The 21,715-nt window shown below is 33.2% G+C and overlaps 1 long non-coding RNA gene and 1 pseudogene across 1 annotated transcript; one reads left to right on the top strand and one right to left on the bottom strand.

Annotated features, from left to right (window-relative positions):
- Nucleotides 1-6,448: 6,448 nt before the first annotated feature.
- LOC108471852 (disease resistance protein RPV1-like) lies at nt 6,449-15,543 on the bottom strand (annotated as a pseudogene).
- On the top strand, nt 11,536-12,598 carry LOC108470454 (uncharacterized). Its single transcript, XR_001869333.2, has 2 exons — nt 11,536-11,941; nt 12,269-12,598. It is a non-coding gene; the product is annotated as an uncharacterized LOC108470454 (long non-coding RNA).
- Nucleotides 15,544-21,715: the final 6,172 nt, after the last annotated feature.

Here is a 21,715-nt window from a genome sequence, read left to right as displayed (position 1 = left end):
ATACTCAAAATATATATGTAATTAACAAATAAAAGTATGTCATTTTATAGTATTATCAACAACGTAGATGTGTAAAAGAAATTAATAGGACAATGTTGCTTAAGTAGTTTACCACAATTAATGCTTTTTCCCCAATTGGCCCATTATAAAATTAAAAAAAAAATTTGCGTTAGTTTTGATTGTGGCCCTTCTTCCTCTGCTTCCTCGTAAATATTACATTTTTGTTTTATGTGAGAAGTGCTACCTATTGATCCATCGTTGTTAGCAGGGTGTTGGTGGATGTGTGTTGGAATTTTGATACTAAGATAGGATTGTAGAGAAAAAAAATGAGAAATTTAGTAACAAAATTGTCTGCTAAGGTTTTTTTTTTTTATTTTGCACTCATATTTTTTAAACAATGTAACATGAGTATTTATAACAAGAGAAATTCCTAAATATGGAAAGAAATAACAAAGATATTTATACTAATTAATGCTAAATATATTATACTAATAAAACTAAATCTTCTACAAAATAAAGATGTTTTGTTTAACTTGTCTTGCAAGTGAACTTAACTTGCAAACAATCTTTTTTGAAAATCTGTTCATATTTTTTTTTAGTCCACCAAAGTTGAAGTGTTCGCCAAGTTTGCATGAATGGTCATCTCGCAACACTCCTTCATGGCCTTCATGCTACCACAGCCAATTTCATTTCACAGTTTCTCAAACCTGGACTTTTCAAGCAGTTTGGTCAGAATATCAGCAAGTTTGCATCTTGGCCAACTCACAACTTTATATTTTGATGAGTTCACATTTTGGCTAGTTTGCACTTTTGCAGCTCACATTTTATTCAGCTTGCATTTTGCACTTTGCATAGCTCGCACTTGTTTCAACTTGCAACTTGCACTTTTCATAGCTCGCACATTTGTCAACTCACACTTTGATGATGATTTACTTAACTAACTAAAATCACGACAAAGACAAGTGCACCTATCGAATAATAGTATAGCTATGGTGAGTCGGGAATATCGTATCCACGAGGTCTAAAAGTACTAGTACTTACTATTTTTCTATTATCTAGCCGGTAAATTGAAGAAGTTTGTTTTTAATCTAAAATTATCTAAACTAATTATTAAGAACTAGACAGAGAATAAAGTACGAAAATAATCGAATAAACCAATGAGAGAGACAATACCCAGGAAAAAATCCACCTAGACTTCACTTATTATTCTGAATCTGACTTAAACGATTTATTCACTTGCCTTGATCCGTAAAAATCCCTAAATCATATTAATATCTCTTTCGAGAGTAAAAATGACTGACTCTAGGTTATTAATTGAAATTTTTTTCTAATTAAAACCCCTATTGTCTCATTAACTCGATCTATGGATTCCCCTATTAGATTTGACTCTAATCTGGTAGATTTATGTCATCCTATTTTTAGGATTGCATGCAACTCCACTCAATTATGGCAGATCTATTCTTAAACAAGGACTTTTGCTCCACTAAAATAAGCACATCAATCATGAATTAATATCCTAAAAACATTGAAACATGGAATAAGTACACATAATTGAGATCAAGAAATCAAGTATTTATCATGTAATTCAAAAATTAAATAATAAGATCCATCATAGGTTTCGTCTTCCCTAGGTATCTAGGGAATTTAGTTCATACTTTGGGAGGAAAACATCTCAAAATTAGGAAAACAACAAAACATAAAGAAACCCGAAAACTTCTAGAGAAATTGACTGGATATCTTCAATCTTGAAGGAAATCCTGCTTCTGAGTTGATTTCGACGGCATTTTTCGAGTAATTTCTTCATTTTACTCTGCGTGCTCCCTTAGGTCCTCTTCTAGTGTGCATTTATAGATTTTAGAATGCTCAAAAACATCAAAAATTGGTTTTTTTCGCGTGTTTAGGTAATAGGGAGCGATATTGACACGAGCTAGCACATGGGTGTGTGGCCAGCCTGTGTGTCTGACACGGGCGTGTGCTCAGCCTGTGTGGGAATATCAAGGCCATGTGGATCCTAAAAGTAGCTCGTTTTGTCCAATTTTTGGCCCGTTTTCTGCTTCTTTTGCTCTCTTATGCTCTCCTAAGTATGGAAACATGAAATTAAAGGATTAGGAGCATCAAATTCACTAAATTAAATAATAAATCATCCAAAAACACATCAAGAATGGGATTAAAATATGTTACTTTTATGCCTTATCACACTTTTTTTGAGTTTGTAACTTGCATTTTGGTAAGCTTGCAAGCTCACACTTCATCCTGTTGGTTGCTACTGCTTGATTGGCCAATTTGCAACTCTTTCTTGACCACCTTGCAGCAAACTCCAATTTGTTTTCTCGTGCAACTTCTTCAAAAATTGCATGTTCCATTACTGCTAAGTCACATTTGTGATAAGTTTCAACAATAGGCCTGATACTTTTAACAGGAACGTAATCAAAACCTTTATCTCCATATTTATCTTCAACTTTTGTCATCTTCTCAACTGATTTTGACTTCCACACTTAACTAAGGGAATTATAGTTCACATGTTCTTATCTTTTATGCCAACTATATGATTTATCCACTGGACCGGTATAGCCTCTTAAAGCCTCAAAATTCCAATCCAACACAAAGCTTTTATTTTTCATTGAGATTGTGACCACTTCCTGTCCCAATGAATCAAATATCGTGCATCATTTATCTATGAAAACAATAGTGTATTTCTTCTCCATCAATTGACCAATGCTAAGAAGATTATGATATATCACAGGTACTAAAAGAACATCAAAAATTACTTTTGTAATTACTGGCGAATTGATCACCACTTTGCCTTTCCCCTTAGCCTCTAAGAGTTCGCCATTATCAATCCTAACTTTAAGATTGCAGATTCGGTCTATCTTCTTGAAGATGCTTTCATTTGAGGTCATATGGTTGGCGCATCCACTATCAATCAACAGACCTCTCACGACTTTGTTCTTTGATGCAGAACTTGTGGCTATAAACACCTGCTTCTCCTGAATGCGATCTTTCTTAATTGCCTGAGCCTGCACATTCTGTTGAGGGGTTCATCTTTTGTTCTTGCATACCTTTTCTATATGGCCTAACTGCTTACAGCTTCTACATTGAATATCTGGCTTGAACCAACAATACCTTTCCAAGTGATTTGTCTTTTTGAAGTGGAAGGATGGTGGGTTTTTTCCTTGCCACCATCTCTACATCTATCCTCTTTCTTCTTTGTCCAACCTTTCTTACCCTTATGTTTTTGGGGGTTCACATCATCAATACTCAGGGCTCGCAGTGCTTCTTCTTTTACGCACTCCCAATGCCTTACTTCTTCTTCTACGTGCTTCCAATGCCTTGATGCTCTTCTTTGCTCTTGAGCATACAAGGCATTTATTAATTCTAAAAGAGAGATCACTGAGAGATCCCTTGAGTCTTCGTGTGAGGAAATCTTCAATTCATACCTCTTATGAAGTGTTGTTATGACCTTCTCAATGACCCTGCTATCTGCGAACTCTTTCCCAAGTAACCTGATGTTATTTACCACCGCCATAATCTTGTCTGTGTACTACTTTACTGTTCAGCCTCCTCCATATTCAAATTCTTAAAATCTCTTTTGAGATTAATAAGTTATTGTTGTTTGGTTTTATCAGAACCTTGAAACTCCTCCTTTAGCGTATCCTAAGCTTCTTTTGGAGTCTCACAAGCCATAATACGTGTGAATATGACATTTGAGACGCCATTTTGTATACATGACATTGCTTTGTATCTTTTAGCTCGCTCATCACTATGATGTTTGATTTGATCGACTGTCGCGTTGTCCCTTAATAGTGCTAGCTCGACATCAGTATTCACAACCTCTCACAAGTCATAAGCCTATAGGTAGGTCTTCATCTTAACAACCCATATATGATCATTTTTGCCATTGAAAATAAACGGTAAAGGTGGTGAGAAACTTGCAGAAGCCATATGTAACTCAGAGGGAATAATTATGGCCCTTAAGAAGATAGCTCTGATACCAATTATTGAAATTTTGATACTAAGATGGAAAGAATTGCAAAGAAAAAAAATAAAAAATTTAGCAACAAAATTGTCGATAAGGTTTTTAATATTGTTCACTCATTCTTTAAACAATGTAACAAATTTATAGTAAGAGAAATTCCTAAATATGAAAAGAAATAACAAAGATATTTATGCTAATAAATATTAAATATATTATACTAATAAAAACTAAATATACTAGAAACTAAATATATTTTGTTTAACTTGTCTTACAAGTAAACTTAACTTGCAAGTAATCTTTTTAAAAATATGTTCATATTATTTTTGGTCTACCAAAGTTAAAGTGTTCGCCAACTTTACATAAAGGGTCGTCTCACAACAATGTGTTCAAAATTTGGTGAAGATTGAGTGGTATGGCATTGAAACTCTTTTATTTCTTCCAAATCTTTCTCATACACTATTCTAACACCACACTTCTTCACCTTAAGGCTATGACCATTGAAAAACACATGAAGCCCATCACATTTATGATCTAAGTCATCTGTTGTCCTTAAATTATTGGTTTCACAGCCACCATATTTATCCTCCAAGGAAAATGGATATAATTGATCACGTGACCAATAACGAAGAAAAAGGTGATCTCTTTCATTATGGGCTTGTTGAATCGTTTACCCACCAACTAGCCTCTCCTCTCAATCTGTCGAGGATTTCTACCATACATTAACGCTCTACAGTCGATAAAGCTGATATCCCTTGAAGCATCATTATTGACAAAAATGCAGCAACAAGCAACTCAAATCCATTGACTATCTTCTTGAAGAATGATAGGTAAGGGAATCTTACTAAAAAAGTCACTTTTTGTTGGCTAAACCATTCTGGGATTTCACTTCTGGGCATGATAATATCAAACATTTTTCTTGAATTTGCAAATGCCCGCAAAATAAAACACAAGTCGCTTGGTAACTAAAACTATAAATTCTCAAGTAAGAGATTTTGTAAGGGAGAAAAAAAGAGATTAATCGACCTTAAGATGTTTTTTCAACAGTGTTAATGCATTGATATTCTCAGCCAATTTGAAGCAGTTAAAGGCTTTAACGGCAGCCGAATCCACTAAATTGCATACTTTTGATGGACTTGCAACTACTTCAAGTGAAGAACAACCATCTAGCAATTTAAGCCTGGAAAGTTGAGTCAGAGCCAAAGGAATGGTGATGAAATTGTTGCCCTCAACAAAAAGATATCTGTTTTTTCTTTTTTACTCTTTTTTGACATAATGTTTAGAGCTATTTATAACTCCATCCCGAATCATAAATAAGAAGATAATATGTTTCAGTACACTCGAACTTACTTCTTCCTGCATTAACAATAATGTCTATGCCAATTGAATTAAAACTCAATCAACTTTTATAGAAGTTATTTAAATGCTAAAAGACTTATTTAATTATTGATTATTGTTTGTTTAATGTAATGATAAAATTAAAAAAAAAATAGTTTATAATAGTCTCAAGAATTCATTCATATATTAATCATCGGAACCATTGATTACTTTGAGCGAATTTCCATACTGATGTTCCCTCAAGTAAGTTACAATTATGCCATGGTTGAAGATCATCAAAGACCGCGTTGTTCTATCTGCACCAGCAATGGGTGACAGAGATATCATATTCAAATTAATAAATGGAAGATTATTTTAATTGATAATATAATATAATATTTTTTATAATTATGATGTATGTTATTTATATTATATTAAGCAAATATTTTAAAATCTATTGAACTTTGAAAAAAATCAATTAACTAAAAGAGTAGGTGCTAAAAATAAATGTCTAAATATAAATACTTTATAAAAAAATACAAAATGAAGAGTTAGAATAATAACATTTTACTTCAAGCTATAAAATTTAAACGGTATACTTTTATTAGGAGGAATTAAACCTATTTAAGCACTTATGTTTAATCTTCCAAATATATAAAAAAAACAATTTTGATGGATTAAATTGAATACATAAATTGGTCTCAAATAAAAATTAAATGACTTTTAACTCAATTGAAATTATGATCTAATCCTCGTTAAAGGATTTTTACCTTATTAGCATCTGCTTTGATAGAAATACTATCTATTTTTCTCCACATTTCTATATAATGAAAATAAAATTTTGGTAAGTAAAAAATGAAACCAACCAAAATGTACACATTTCCATTATTATGTAAAAGGAATGAATTAAGTGACTAAAATTGTAAATGGTATAAAATATATATATATATATATATTATATCAACATTTGGGATAGGTATAGAATATAAGTATGAATAAAAATTTTAATTTTTTTAATATATAAAAGGGATTATATCTCAATCGCAAATTACAAATAAGTCTTGAGTGGTTACTTCAAATGAAATAAAAGATGTAAATAAGGTATATGTGTAAAAAAAACTTTTAATCGGACAAGGTTGGTTAAGTAGTTTACCAAACTTAATGCTTCTTCTCCAATTGGCCCATTATAAAATTGAAAAATTTTTGCATCCGTCTTGGTTGTGGCCCTTCTTCCTCTACTTCCTCGTAGATATTACGTTTTCGTTTTATGTGAGAAGTGCTACCTAGCGATTCATTGTCGTGAGCAGAGTGTTGGAGGATGCGTTCAAAATTTGGAGAAGATTGAGTGCTATGACACTGCAACTCTTTGTTTTCTTCCAAATCTTTCTCATACACTATTCTAACACCGCACTTCTTTGCCTTAAAACTATAGTTACCTGGAAAATATATCTCAAGCTCATCTCATTCTTGATCGGAGCAATCTGCTGTTAGTAAATTCTTTGGTTCACATTTATCCACCAAGGAAGATGGATATAGTTCATCACGAGACCAATAATGAAGAAAAAGGTGGTCCTTCTTTATGGGTTGGACATATTCCCGACCTAAAGAAATTATACTCGAATGGACCTTTCGAGAATTTTTACAGCCAGATTGTCCTGCAATTTTACTATGGATATTAGGATATTAGCTTTACAGCCGAAAATCTTATCCCCAGAAGCACTATCATTGACAAAAATGCAGCACACAGCGACTCCAATCCATTGACTGTCGTTCTGAATATTGAGAGGCAGAGGTATTTCAATTACAGAGCCACCTCTCTGTTGGCTGAACCATTCTGGGATTTCATTTCCAGGTATAATAACAAAAAACCTTTTTCTTGAATTTGCAAATGCCTGCAGGGTAAAACACCAGTAGTTCAGTAATGAAAATCATAAAATTTCAAGTATGAGATTCTCTAAGGTAAAAGAAAAGAGAGTGATTAACTGACCTTAAGATGTTTCTTTAGCAATGTTAATGCATTGTCGTTCTCCGCCAAATTGTAGCAGTTAATGGCTGTAATGTAAGCAGAATCCGATAAATTGCATACTTTTGATGGACTTGAAACTACTTCAAGTGAAGAACAACCATCTATCCACACATCTTCTGTACTCGTTGGTAGCTCAGGCAACGATTTAAGCATCTTGCAATCTGACAATCTAATATAATTAAGCTTGGAAAGTCGAATAATAGATGCAGGTATGCTTATGAAATTGTTACCCTTAAGATCAAGGAATTCCAAAGAGGATAAACCAGAAATATCACTAGGAATATCTCCTTCACAAAGACTGCAGTCCCTTAGATTCAACTCTCTTAATGAACACAAACCTGACAATGAAGGTAACATCGGAGCCATGGAATTTGTCCTTCCTCTTCGGATTAACTTGAAAAGAGAAGGAAGATTTTGTTGTAACTTAGACGATCTTTTGCATCCATTGAAAGACAGAACTTTAAGATTTTTAAATTGAAAAATGAAGGATGGTGGTTCTGTTATGGCTGTTTCACTCAAGTCGAGCTTTTCCAAAAACTTCGCTTGCTGCAAATTCTCCGATAATTTTCAACTCTATAACAACCGGAAAGATCTAGAGTTTTTAGACATTCCATTTTCCCATCAATCTTCTGAAACCTTACAAGACTTGAGCAACCCGAAAGAATTAATGTTTCAAGAGATTCCATTCTAATTTTGGTCGGAAGAGTCCTAAGACTTTTGCAATCTCTTAAATTCAAAAGTTTAAGGCTCTTAAGCACTCCGATTGATGGATGAACATCCACTAATATGGTACAACCTTCCAAAATCAGAACTTCAAAATTTGATGCTGTTGTGAAGTCTGGTATCTTGATCAGGTTTTGGGATCCTTCAAGGTTGATAATTTTCAACTTATAGAGGGGCTATTGAAGACCATAATAAATTAGAAACAAATCAGAAAACATAATAATGCTCATTTTTTTACCTTAGTCAAATTTTAATAATTTATATTAGAATAAGCTAAAACACAAGGATACGATGAGTTAATTCTTACTCTATTTCCCTTCCATAGTTGTTGAATGTGACTATATGGTAAAAGAAGTGCAACAAGGTTGTCCGGTTGGAAGCTTGAAGGTAATGATCTTAAAGGGCATCCTTTCCAATTTAAAAGCCGTAGTTCATTAGAAAGAAATTTGAGATCATCACAATTTGACAGACAAAGCACTTTAAGTAATCTCAATTTTTTCATCTTTGAGAAGGCATGGACACTTAAATTGAGCATTTTGCTCGATTCCCTAATAACCATGAGCAAAACAAATATGAGCTTTAGAATATACAAAAACATTCAATATCTAAAAGTAATGTTGCATCGACATTGTTTGTTTAAGTACCTATATCCGATTCTTATATCTAATGCATATCCGAAACTTATACTTTAAATACATGAATTTGTTTTTAAAATTCAACACACCCATATTAAAAACATATGTATATCTTAATAGTGACATCCCACGTCAAATTACCTAATCTTAAAAAAGTTTTGAATTAATATTTTGATTTATATTTGTGTCAAAACTATCCCTTTTTCGAAATTTAAAATTTTAAATTTAATAAAAAATAGGGGAATCGACTTTTGAAAAAAACAGAAATAAGGGAGTCGCCACCGATCTTTTTGTTTTGGGTGTGATCGGATCACCTAAGATTTGGTTATTTTAATAAAACATTTGCAATTTACTAAAACAACGACTCTGGTCTACGAAAATTTTAGAAAACGGGCTCAGGAGTCGGTTACGCTTGAGGAAGGATTAGCACCCTCACTACGCCTAAAATTGGCACAAAATCAATTAAATACTGTCCTTATGTCTAAAAAATGTTTTTGGAATGTGGCTCTTTTTATAATATTTGAATTACTCGAGTTGGTTGTTAAAATCTTCTTGTTTTGATGTACAAAAGTTTATAATTTGAAATTAACAAGAGGATACTCAACTATTTGGTCCAACGAAAAACTGAAACCCAGCACAGTAAGGCACGATCCCTCAAATTTCTAAACATCGAACATTGCCTCACTTTAGAGAATATAAGTGAAATACCGAAGAGATACTCGATTATTTTGGAGAAATGAAAAAGCGGAACCCAACACGATAGGGCTCGATTCTCAAATCGCCACACATCGAACATTACCTTCATTTTGAAAGATTTTAGAAAATGTGGGTGAAATCCCGAAGGGATATTCAATTGTTCCGGATCAATAAAAAAGCGCAACCCAGCACGATAGGGCACGATCCTCAAATCGCCAAACATTGAACATCGTCTTCGTTTTTAAGTATATATTTTTAAAACATGAGTGAGAACACAAAGGAATGTTTGATCGTTTTGAACAAACGAGAAACCACAACCCAGCACGATAGGGCATGGTTCTCGAATTGTCAAATGCCAAATATTGCCTTCGCTTTTTTAAAAAAAAAATAGAAGATATGAATGAAATTTGGAAGGGAAGCCCGATCATTTTGAACAAATGAAAAATTGCAACCCAACACGTTAGGGCACGATTCCGCGAATTGCTAAATATCGAACCTCGTCTTCGTTTTGAGGAATTTTAAAAGGCATGAGTGAAATTTCGAAGTGGTATTCGATTATTTTGAGCAAACGCAGCATTGCAACCCAACACGTTAGGGCACGATTCTGCGAATTGCCTAACATCGAATCCCATCTTCGATTTGAAGAATTTTTGAATGATTATAAAGTTAGTTTAAGACGTATTAATTCGATTTGAAATAAGGCAAAGTTAATCATAAAACTTGGGTTTTGGTTCTCGAAAGGAAAACAATGAATGTGGTAATATGTACATGCGAGATACAATGCTTAACGAATGAAAAATATTAATCAATTAGCAGAACAAGCAATTGAATATGATTAATCTAAGTTAACCTAATTTCAATCACGTAATAATAATTGACATATCAACAGGATAAATACCACGTGATGATAATATATATATGCTACAATATAGAACAACCGACGAAATATATGCAAAACGGAATAGAATTTAAGAGTCAAAATAGTATAAAACGATGTCGGAACAAAGGTAATCTAATGAACCAATAACTTATACGGCATGCGAATTAATGAATTGAAATACTTTAAATCTATAAAAAACTAAGGATATATATACTTGATACGTATTATTAAAATGAATGTATTAATCGATATCATGCCAAAATATTAAATAATATTGGTTTTTAAAAAGAAATGAGGGTTGATAGTATGAAAATTTTAAAATATGTGTAAAATATGTTATAAATAATAATAAATATATATAATATGATATAGTCTTTAAGAAACATAACGGTTCTACAAGTTATGTGTATATATAAATAATTTTCAAAATAACTATTTGTAAAAATACGAAATACATGCATGCTTAAAAATTTAAAAAAATTATATAATGGCTTCAAGAATGTGCTTATATATATGTAATAAGGAAAACTACGTAAAATACATAAATTAAATAATATCTATCTAAATCAAACATAAGTATTAACATATACACATATACATATAATAGAAATAATTTAAGAGATGCGTTTAGAGGATTATATAAAATACGAGGAAAATGAATTGATAATAGTATATATACATATGAAATGAAACCAACTTTAGCACAAAATATACACGTACATAAACAAAATGGGCTGAAAACATACTAATGTGTGCGAAGTATATTTATTTTTAATGAAAATATGTGTAAGGTTTTATATATATATACACGCATGGATTTAAATGAAAGAATGTATGTGTTTAAAGGTAAATACATGCAAACTCATAGATAATGTATATGCATTGTAATATATGTATATGTACGTATATAATAATATAAATGAAACCAATATTTAAAATGTGCAATACATTATGCTAGAATTGCTAAAGGAGAACAGTTTACAACAATGGAGTAGCCATGATTTAAAATTAAAAATGATTAATTAAGAACACACAAAAGGGTTACGAATTAAAGGACTTAATCGAAATCAAGCTAAAACAAGAGGGAAAAATTAAGAAAATGGAACAAATGAAAAAGGGGAACCAATGTGCGAGGCGTCATAATGCAGAAGAATCTAAACTGGAAATATACCAGTCCTCACAATGCAGCATTAAAACGCAGACTAAATTGCAAACACACACAAATTACAGGTAAAATTTAAAAAAAAAGAAAAAAATTGCGCATATTAATTGATTTGAAAATGGGGCTAAAGCGGAGGGACCAATCCTGTAAATAACCCTCACCACGAAAACGCACGGGTCCTCGGGGTGCCTGGGGACGGGTCGGGTCAGACTCTCTAGACGGTGTCATTTTAAGGCTACAGATCATGCCTTAAATGGCACCGTTTCGCATCACCGAATAAAAGAGGACAAGGCCTCTGAAAACCCTAGACATTTCAGTCAAAACAATGGGGAAAGGGGGAACCTAAAGGTTCTGCGCCGTTCGGCCACCATTTCATCACTGCGACGATGAATGACGACCTTCGGTGACCCCCCCTTTTCGCTCCTTCGTCCGCTCCAGCGTGGAACTCATCAATTTAAGCCCCGAAATCCCATCTCCAACTTCGACTTCAGCGAAGGAGATGAGGTCTTCAATGGCTCGTTATGCAAAGGTAAAGTTTCACTCTCCCTCTCTTTATTTTATTATACAGAAACATGTGAAAACGAAAGGAATCTCAAACAGATGCGAAAAAGAAAAGAAAAAAAAAGCACCAGGCGTTCGAAAAGATCACCTTCTTGTTCTATTGCTTTTCTATTGATTTGCTATCTGGGTTTTTTCGTATTGTTTGCGTTTGTATTGCTTGTGAAAGAAAAAATCTGAAGACCTTTACAATCGAAAAATACCCAGATTTTTATAGCCGAGAGAAGGAGAAAAATAAAAATATACAATTTTTTCTATTTCTCTTGTGTCTGTTGTCGTTTTGTCCATTTCATTGCAGGTATAGGTGCGTGGCGCTTGGGTACGGACTGTACTGGCGTACGGAGGCTGTGCTGGACAGTACGGAGGCCAGGGTTGGCATGGACGGAGGCGCTGGGGGGCTCGAACTGCTGCGGCGCAATCAGACAGCTAGGGCTCTGTGCAATCTTAGTATTTTGGGCCTATCGGGTCTTGTAAGTTTTGGTTAGGTTTAGTAGTTGGGCTGGGGTTATGTAGCAGGTTTGGGGCTGTTAGTTTTGATTTTTGGGCCTGTAAAAACTGGACTTTAAATTTTTAAATTTTATTTTTAATTTATTCTTGTGGTTTGGGCCCGGGCATAATTTGGGCCTTACAGATTTGTTCCGCAAACAATGCATAATTCTATATAAGTTAATAAACCAAACAATGGTACGTATTTTTTGAATAAAATACTAGATAATTGTCATTAAAAAGGTAAGAGATAAGTAATGTGCATGAATGCCACATGCCCTAAACGGTCACACATCACAAAGCGATGGGTAGTCCTAATAAATGAAAAATAAAATAAACATTAAAAAAGACTATCTAAAGAATATTAATCGTCCAAAAAGTAAAATCATTTCTGCTCATCAAAGTAGAACCCTAAAGACACATAAATAAAAATGAAACCATTTTCATTAAAAGAAAAAGTTTTTGAAGAGACGTTATAATCTAATCCATTGATATATATTATTAGTGCATAAATAAATATCATTAATATTTCAAAAATTCATAAATTTCCTATTGATTCTTTTGAAAGAGTAATATGTTGCTAGACAAATTTCATAATTAAACATTGACATATTGAGCGTATAAGGTTTTGCTAGAGTTTCTAATCATATTTTAAATAGATTAAAATAATTATTTATAGTATATATAGATACAAATTTATGCGTTTTTCTTACCTTTTATTATCAATGATAATGTCTTCAATCATTTCGTAGCCTGAAATAATCAAAAATAGAAAATAAAAAACAAAATAAATGATGCACAGTATAAGATAAAACTTTTGAAAATTTACATTTTGTTTAACATTATTATACTCGAATTATAATAAATAAAGCATTTTAAACAAAGTAAAACAGTTTCTAATGAGGAAATGCAATGCAATGAAATTAAATATTTATTTTACAAGTTCTTAATATTGTAAACATCAAAAATACCTTTATCTCAAAAAGTTACTAAATATCATTTTTGAAGGACCGTTGTATCAACTAATTAGACTAAGCTTTGAATTCATACCATATATTGATTAGAATTTTATACAAAAAAGAACTAGTATGTAGCTTTTGTTGAATGACTTAATGTGTTTTTTGTTAGGATACGATGGACGTCTGTTTCCTCCCACAATCTGCAACGCTTTCTAGGTTCATCAAGACATTTTTCTTTAACAATTTTTCTTCCCATTTCTTGCAACAAGTCATGCATCTTCAAATATTCGTTGTGTTTATCGATTTTTATGAGAGATTTTTTAATGAGAACATCAATTCCGATATCTGGAAAAAAAATCACAACCATCCAATACTTTGATTACAAAATCTTTCTTCTCCCCATTAAAGAAACATGCTATATCTAGAAATATATTCTTCTCCTTTTCTTCTAGTCCATCAAAACTAATTCTAAGTTTATCGAGAATTTCTTTATTAGAATCTCTTTCAAGTCTTTTAATCGAACTCCTCCACTGAGTTGCATCTCTACCGCACAAAAAGGAACCCAAAGCTTCAAGAGCTAAAGGGAGCCCACCAGCATAATTTATGACATGTTTGGAAAGTTCAATGAAATCACCTTTCGGCATTGTATCACTATGGAAAGCTTTCAAATTGAAAAGTTGAAGCGCATCTTTGGGATTCAGTGTTGTGGGCATATACACATCATCAACTTGGCAACATCGAAGCAAATGTTCGTCTTGTTGTTACAATGATTCTACTCCCTAATCCGAACCAATCATGCCTTCTGACCAAGCATTTTAGGTGTTGCATGTTATCAACATTATCCAGAACAACAAGAACCTTTTTGTGACATAATCTATGGCTAATTATGGCACTCCCTTCATGGACATCGAAAAAATTGAAGCATTCACCATGAAAGATCTGTGAAAGAAGTTGTTTCTGTAAAAAAATTAGTCCGCATTTGTCTGAAACTTCTCGAATATCAGCAAGAAAGTTTTTACCTTCAAAATGAGGCGACATTCGATCATAAGCAACTCTTGCTAGTGTTGTTTTACCGATGCCACCCATTCCGCAGATTCCTATAATGCGGACATCATCTTCCCCTATGTTTATTTTCAAATATAAATCCTCCAAGGGTACAGTAATTCCAACCAAGTCACTATGAGTAACTGAATATGTCTGACATGGTTTTGCCAATATCTTCTTAACAATGTCTCTAATAAATTCTGATTCATGCCTATAAAGAAAGAAATTTTGATTTTTTGAATAAAATTTTGTTGATATCTTTCATATGCACTTTCTTTTTCAATGAATGAAGAAACATAATATAGTTTGGAAGCAAACAAGAACCAAGAATAAGAAAGAAAGATCTGTTGCGGGACCAAAATACAAAATTTGCTCTTTTATTGAAATATGACATTTCTCAATTAAACTAGAGAAGAGAAAAGAAAAGAAAGAATTACCTGTTATTTAAATGCCATCCCTTGATGTTTGCCACTTGAGTCAAAGCATTTCGCCACCTTTGGATCTTGTCTCTATCTTCCTTGTATCTCTCTTCGTGTTTGGCAAAGGCCTCCTCAACTTTCTCTTTCTGTTTTCTTAAATCGGATGGATCCACATTGTACAAAATTGGAAATACCTTATGTCCCATGTCGTTTTTTTGCTTAACAATCTCAGCAAGCTCCTCCAAGCACCAACTTGAAAAGGCATAAGTTTGTGAAAAAACGATGACCGAGCACCATGATTGCTGAATTGCTGTGAGTTCTGGCGTGATCTCTTCGCCGACCTCCAGCTTTGAATCATCCCTGAAAGTGACGATCCCACTCCTACTCAGAGCATCATAGAGATGATCGGTAAAGTTCTTGCGGGTATCTTCACCTCTAAAAGTGAAGAAAACATCATATTTCTTTCTAGAAATGGACGAAGAAGTTGAAGGTAATGACAACATGAGGATGTATGAGAAGAGAAGAATTTCTCAATCTGGTGTTCAAAATCAGAAAATAGATCGCCCAATACCCACAAAGAAACTAGAAAAAGTAAGTATATGAGCATAGGGGCTGAAATTAGGGGTCAAAGATGAGCTATGGACCTTCTTTCCAAGAACGTGAGAGTTGGCAAAGTGGATGCTAGTTTAATTATAAGTAATAATTAAAATTGTTGGACGGTTTGTATTTTACGTATTTAATTATAAGATTATGACAATAATAATTAGAATATAATTTTAAAGCATGTGACTATCAGTTTGAATACACTCTTTACACTGTAGGTTGTTTAGTATATTAGCATGTGACCATCAGTTTGAATACACTCTTTACTGTCACCTTTATTTCTAAGAATGACATTTATGTAATATTTTCCTCAAACCCAAATTATTCATAATCATTTAAAAATTCATTACCCATAATAATTAAACTTAAAAGTTTAAGTTTCATATCTAAAATTATTTAAACTTGAATTGATTTTAACTATCATATGAAATTTTAACTTAAGTTCAAATAGAAAATAACTCAAATTTAAATTGAATTAAAAAATACTTAAAACCTGAATTGATTCATTTTAAATTAATATAATGTTTAGAGCCTTATATTCTTGGGAAAAATAGAGTTAGTGGGAATGTGTGATGAAGCCAATAAGAACTTTGTATAGCATGGGGAATTATAAATCTATATTAGAAAATGGATTGTTTTTCATTTTATTTCTTTTTAATAGAAGAATCATAAATCAAATTTTTATTCTTAATTTTTAATTTTTCATATAATTTTTTACTTAAATAATTTTTTTATAATTTAATTCAAATGTGAAAGTATTGAAAATTTTTAAATTAATATAATGTTTAGAGCTTCTCCTAACTCATCCCAATGATAAAAATGGAAGATAAACACTTTACTCAAATAATTTTAAAAGATTAAATTGTACACTTATCACATAAGTTGGTCTAAGTTGTGACAATCTTAAATAAAACTATTAACCATATATATATATATATATATATATATATATATATATATATATATATTGTAAGGCCCAAATTTTACCCGGCCCGTTACAGCACAAAAACAAAAAAACAAAAATAATAAAAGCCCAATAAATAATTGTCCATCAGTCCAAAATTACTACAATGGCCCATAGCCCATTTACAAACAAACCCAGCTACATAACCCAAAACCCTATTAAAATCCAATAGCTAAAACCTAACCCAATACCCTAGAGGCCCAAACATGATAGCCCAACTACAAGAACAGGCCCAATAAGCCCATCTCCTTAACAAGTTTCAGAAACCCTAAGTCATCCTCATTCCTTGCACTGCAGCCTTCAGCCACCGTACAACCCAATCGCCGCTCGTGCCTCCACGTCAACAACCCTCGTACGCCCACGCCAAGCGCCAACACGACCCCTGTACACGCGTCTTGCTCCGTACCTACGAACAAGACAAACGCAATAGCAGCATGGATCAGAAAAAAACAAAGAACAAATGTCGAATTCTTTTTATTTATCTTTACTATTTTTTTCTTCTTTCTTTCTTTTTTCGGCTATAAAAAGCTAGGATCCTTAATCGTTGTGAGGGTTACGAATACAAAAACAGCCAATATACGTAATAGAAAAGCAATAGATGAAAAAGAAGGTGATTTATTCGCGATTTCTATCTCTTATTTCTCTCTAACCTTCTCGTTTACCCTTTTTTTTATCGAACGTAAATAAAAAGAGAGGAAACGACACTTACCTGTGTTTGATGCCTTCGAATCAATGCTTGTTTCACCGTGATTGAAACTAAGTGGCAATTTGGGGCTATAGGTAAGACTCACGAATCTTTCGACTCGAGGAAGCCTTGATTGACTCTCACATGAGTCAAAAGGAGAGGCAGAGGAACATACCTTCGAAAGGCTGTTGGTCGGCGGAGGATTGAGAAAGTGTTCTAGGGTTTTTTTTTATGTGAATGGTTGCAAACATATTAGGGTTCACTTCGGTAGCTATAAGGGACCTCTGTACATCGCCGTTTTAAGCCAAATTAATGGCCTCAAAACGACTGTGTTCAAGGCTACAGCCCGATGACCCGACCCGCACATACCCAAGATCTGCGTGTCTGGTTACTGATGGGATATTCTCAGCTTCGGTCCCTCTCTCTTCGCGCCTCAGTTCAATCAGCTCACATTTGTGTTCCATTTTCTTAAAATTGCCCTTATGATTCGCATGCGTTTGCATTTTAGCCCGCACTTGTACACAGCGTTTTGGAGTCTGGAATAATTCCAGTTTTGATCCTTGTATATTTGTATACATTATGCGCTAGACCTTATTCGTGTTTACGAATTATACTTTCATTTTAATGTGATTTCAATTAGTTTTTTTTTAGGTTCACTTCATGTTTTATTTTGTTTCACCTGTGTTCATTCATTTATATTCATCGTCTAACTTGCATCATTTACTTATTGTAATTTGGGTAACTATGCTTTCATATTTTGTGTATTACATCATGTAATTGTTTTCTTTATATACGGTATTGTACATATATATTTTTACTTTATATTAAAGTTAATTTCATTTCATATATATATATATACATTGTTAACCTTATGTTATTTTATATATGTGTTTTCTTAAATTTATTATTGTAGTTTATTACATAGTCCTATATAATATATTTTCTCAATTATTATTATATACATATATGTTTATAGATATCTATATTTGATATATATATATATATATATATATATATATATTATTAAATCTATGTATTTTATGCATGTAGTTTTTTTTTACATATATGTAAGCATATTCTTCAATTCATTATATAATTTATAATAAAATTAACTTTAGCTTGCATGTATTTCTATGTTTTTACAAGTAAATATTTTTAAAAGTCATATATATATATATACATATAATTGGTAGAATCATTATGTTTTTTAAGATTATATCGCATTACACATTATTATTATTTGTAATATATTTTAAATTTTCATACCACAAATCCTGTTTTTTTTTAAAACCAATGTTATTTAATGTCTTGGTATGATATCCGATTAAAACATCCATTTTATAATATGTATTAAGCATATATCCCTAATTTTTTTTACAAATAGATATAAAATGCATCAATTCATTAATTTACGTGTCGTATAAATTATTGGTTTATTAGATCGTCTTTGTTTCGACATCATTTTATACTACTTTGACTTTTAAATTCTATTTTGTTTTACATGTATTTTGTGGGTTGTTCTATATTGTGGCATATACATTATCATCACATGGTATTCATCTTATTATTATTCATACGTAATTGAAATTAGGTCATAATTTTTAGATTAATTATACTTAATTGCTTATTCTGCTAGTCGATTAATATTCTCATTCGTTAAGCATTGTATCTCGTATGTGCATATTACCCCATTCATCGCTTTCCATTTGATTTTCGAAATGTGGTTTTATAAAGTTCAAATCTTTATAATCAATTTTGTCTCATTTCAAAAATGCATTAATACGTTTTAAGCTAGTTTTATAAGTATCCATTTAAAAATTCTTTAAAATGAAGACAAGATCCGATATTTGGCAATCCACGGAATAGTTTGCAGTTTCGCGTTTGCTCAAAACAATTGAATATCACTTCAAATTTCACTCACTCTTTTTAAAATCCCTTGAATGAAGGCAATATGCGATATTTGGCAACTTGTGGAATCGTTCCCTAACGTGTTGGGTTATGAATTTCTCGCTTGCATAAAATAATCAAATATCCCCTCAAAATTTCACTCATATATTTTAAAAATCCTTTAAAAATGAAGGTAATACTCGGTATTTGACAATTCGGGAATCATGCCCTACCGTGCTGGGTTGTGATTTCTCGTTTGTTCAAAACAATCGAAGATTCCTTCGAAATTTCACTCACGTTTTCTAAAAACCCTTTAAAATGAAGGCGATATTCGATGTTTGGCAATTCGGGGAATAGTACCCTATCGTGTTGGGTTGCAATTTCCCGTTTGTTCAAAATAATCGAATATCTCTTCAAAATTTCACTTGTATTTTCTAAGGTGAGGCAATGTTTGATGCTCAAAAATTTGAGGAATCGTGCCCTACTGTGCTGGGTTTCGATTTTTCATTGGACCAAATAGTTGGGCATCCTTTTGTCAATTTCAAATTATAAACTTTCAGATGTCGAAACAAGAAGATTTTTGGCAACCAACTCGGGTTATTCAAATATTATTAACAAGAACCACATTTCAAAAACTTTTTTAATTTTAGACATAAGGACATTATTTAATCGATTTGGTACCAATTTTAGGCGTAATGAGGGTGCTAATCCTTCCTCATACGTAACCGAATCCCAAGCCCATTTTCTCATATTTTCGTAGACCAGAATCGTTGTTTTAGTAACCAAAAATGTTTTATTAAAATAACCAAATTCTTAGGTGACCCGATCACACCAAAAAAAAAAGGATCGGTGGCGACTCCATGCATTTGTTTTTCAAAAGTCGATTTCCCCCTTTTTTTTAACTTAAATTTTTAAATTGAGGGATGGTTTCGATAGCATGGCGACTCCACTGGGGATGGTTGAGAGTCGAGCCATAACAATCAATTATTTACTGTCCTTTTGCAAAAAACTGAAAATTTATTTTAAAAAATCATGTATCTTTCGATTGTATTTGATTGTATGTTTGTTTTGGTGCGGCCCTTGTAGAATAGCACTGCATTTTATTGCATGACCACTGTGGTCACACCTTCTAAGTGGGAGTAAGAAACTACGCTTTCGTGAGGTTTTCACCTACGCATGGGCTAGTGGATTGCTTCCAGGGTACATCCGTACCTATGATTTCGAGAGATTTTCATCTCCGCATGGTCATAGGGAAATGTATCCCCCCGAATCGAACTCGATCTATATGAGCCTATAATGGGTGAGGATTGAGGAATCTACTGGTTCGGGTACCCTTACTCTAGAACCGAGCCACATGTAGAGAGACCTTAGGAGCTATCCTTGGGTAGAGCTGCGTTAAGCCCTAGTATTTACCCATATATGCATTATAATTATCGTTTATGTACTTGCATTCTATCGCTATTATTTGGTACTAACCGGTGTTTTGTTTTGATTGTCTTTTTTGCATGACATTGCATACTAAATGAGGCGTTAATCTGTGTTCAATTACTAAGTTAGAAAATTTGACATGGAGAATGAATTTCTTAGTAAAGTCGAGGATAATGCGGCCGTTCGTGCATGGTTGGAGAGGCTACAATCTGAAAGGGGGGATAGCTTGGCAGAAGGGTATGTGTCGGAGCTGCAGGATTTCACTCGCGTCAATGTAGTGTAGAATGAGCTGCAAGAGTTGAGAGACATTTGGGCTAGTTGGGACGAAGGGATCAAGCAGTTGTTTTACCAAAGCTATGATGACATATCCTACCTGCTAGACATTAGAGTGGATAAGCATTTGTTCCGAGCCTTGGTGCAGTTTTGGAATTTTGCGTACAAGTGTTTTACTTTTTGAGAAGTGGATTTGGTACCTACCATGGAGAAATACACTACGCTGCTTAGGTGTCCAAAGGTTCAGGTCCGGAAGATGTATGCCCAAGTTTTTAGTAGTCAAACTTTCGTGAAGAAACTGATGAGCATTTCTGGGATGAGCGAGCCTTGGGCCACTGCTCAGATTCAGCAAAAAGGAGATAGCAAATGTATCCATTAGGAGAATTTGCAAGATTTGATCTTGACGCATCCAGATGAAAGAAAGAGGGTCAATATATTTGCCTTAAGCATCTACGGATTAGTGATTTTCCTTAAGGCTTTGAGGTACATGGACGAGGCGGTCATTGACTTGTTCGATCGCCTTGAAAAGGGAATCACTCCAGTACCGGCGATATTGGCAGAAACGTTCAAATCTTTGAGCTCATGTCGGAAGACAGGTGAGGGGCGGTTTATTGGATGTGCGTAGTTGTTGATGGCATGGTTTCACGGGCACTTTTGGAAAATAGACAAAGTTTCCTATCGAGTTTTTTTCGAGGGTTATTCCCCGTTGAAAGAAGAGGCAGCTATACAGAGAAGAGAGGATATCTCGAAGGAGAAGTGGATGGACATTCTTCAGAACCTCAAGGAGGAGGATATCGAGTGGAGATCTTATTGAATGGTTCCTGACGAGATCATGTATCGATGTGGTAAATTCGATTGGGTGCCATTGTTAGGAATTTGGGGAGCTACCAGGTATACTTCGTTAATAGCCTTGAGGCAATATAAGTCGAGGCAGTTTGAACCCACGACCTATGGACTTGCTCAGAGTGAATTCTCGTTTAAAGGTGCTCACTATAAG

This window comes from Gossypium arboreum, chromosome 11 (genome assembly GCF_025698485.1).
Source record: "Gossypium arboreum isolate Shixiya-1 chromosome 11, ASM2569848v2, whole genome shotgun sequence".
NCBI lineage: Eukaryota > Viridiplantae > Streptophyta > Magnoliopsida > Malvales > Malvaceae > Gossypium > Gossypium arboreum.
This window is presented reverse-complemented; position numbering and strand designations above follow the sequence as displayed.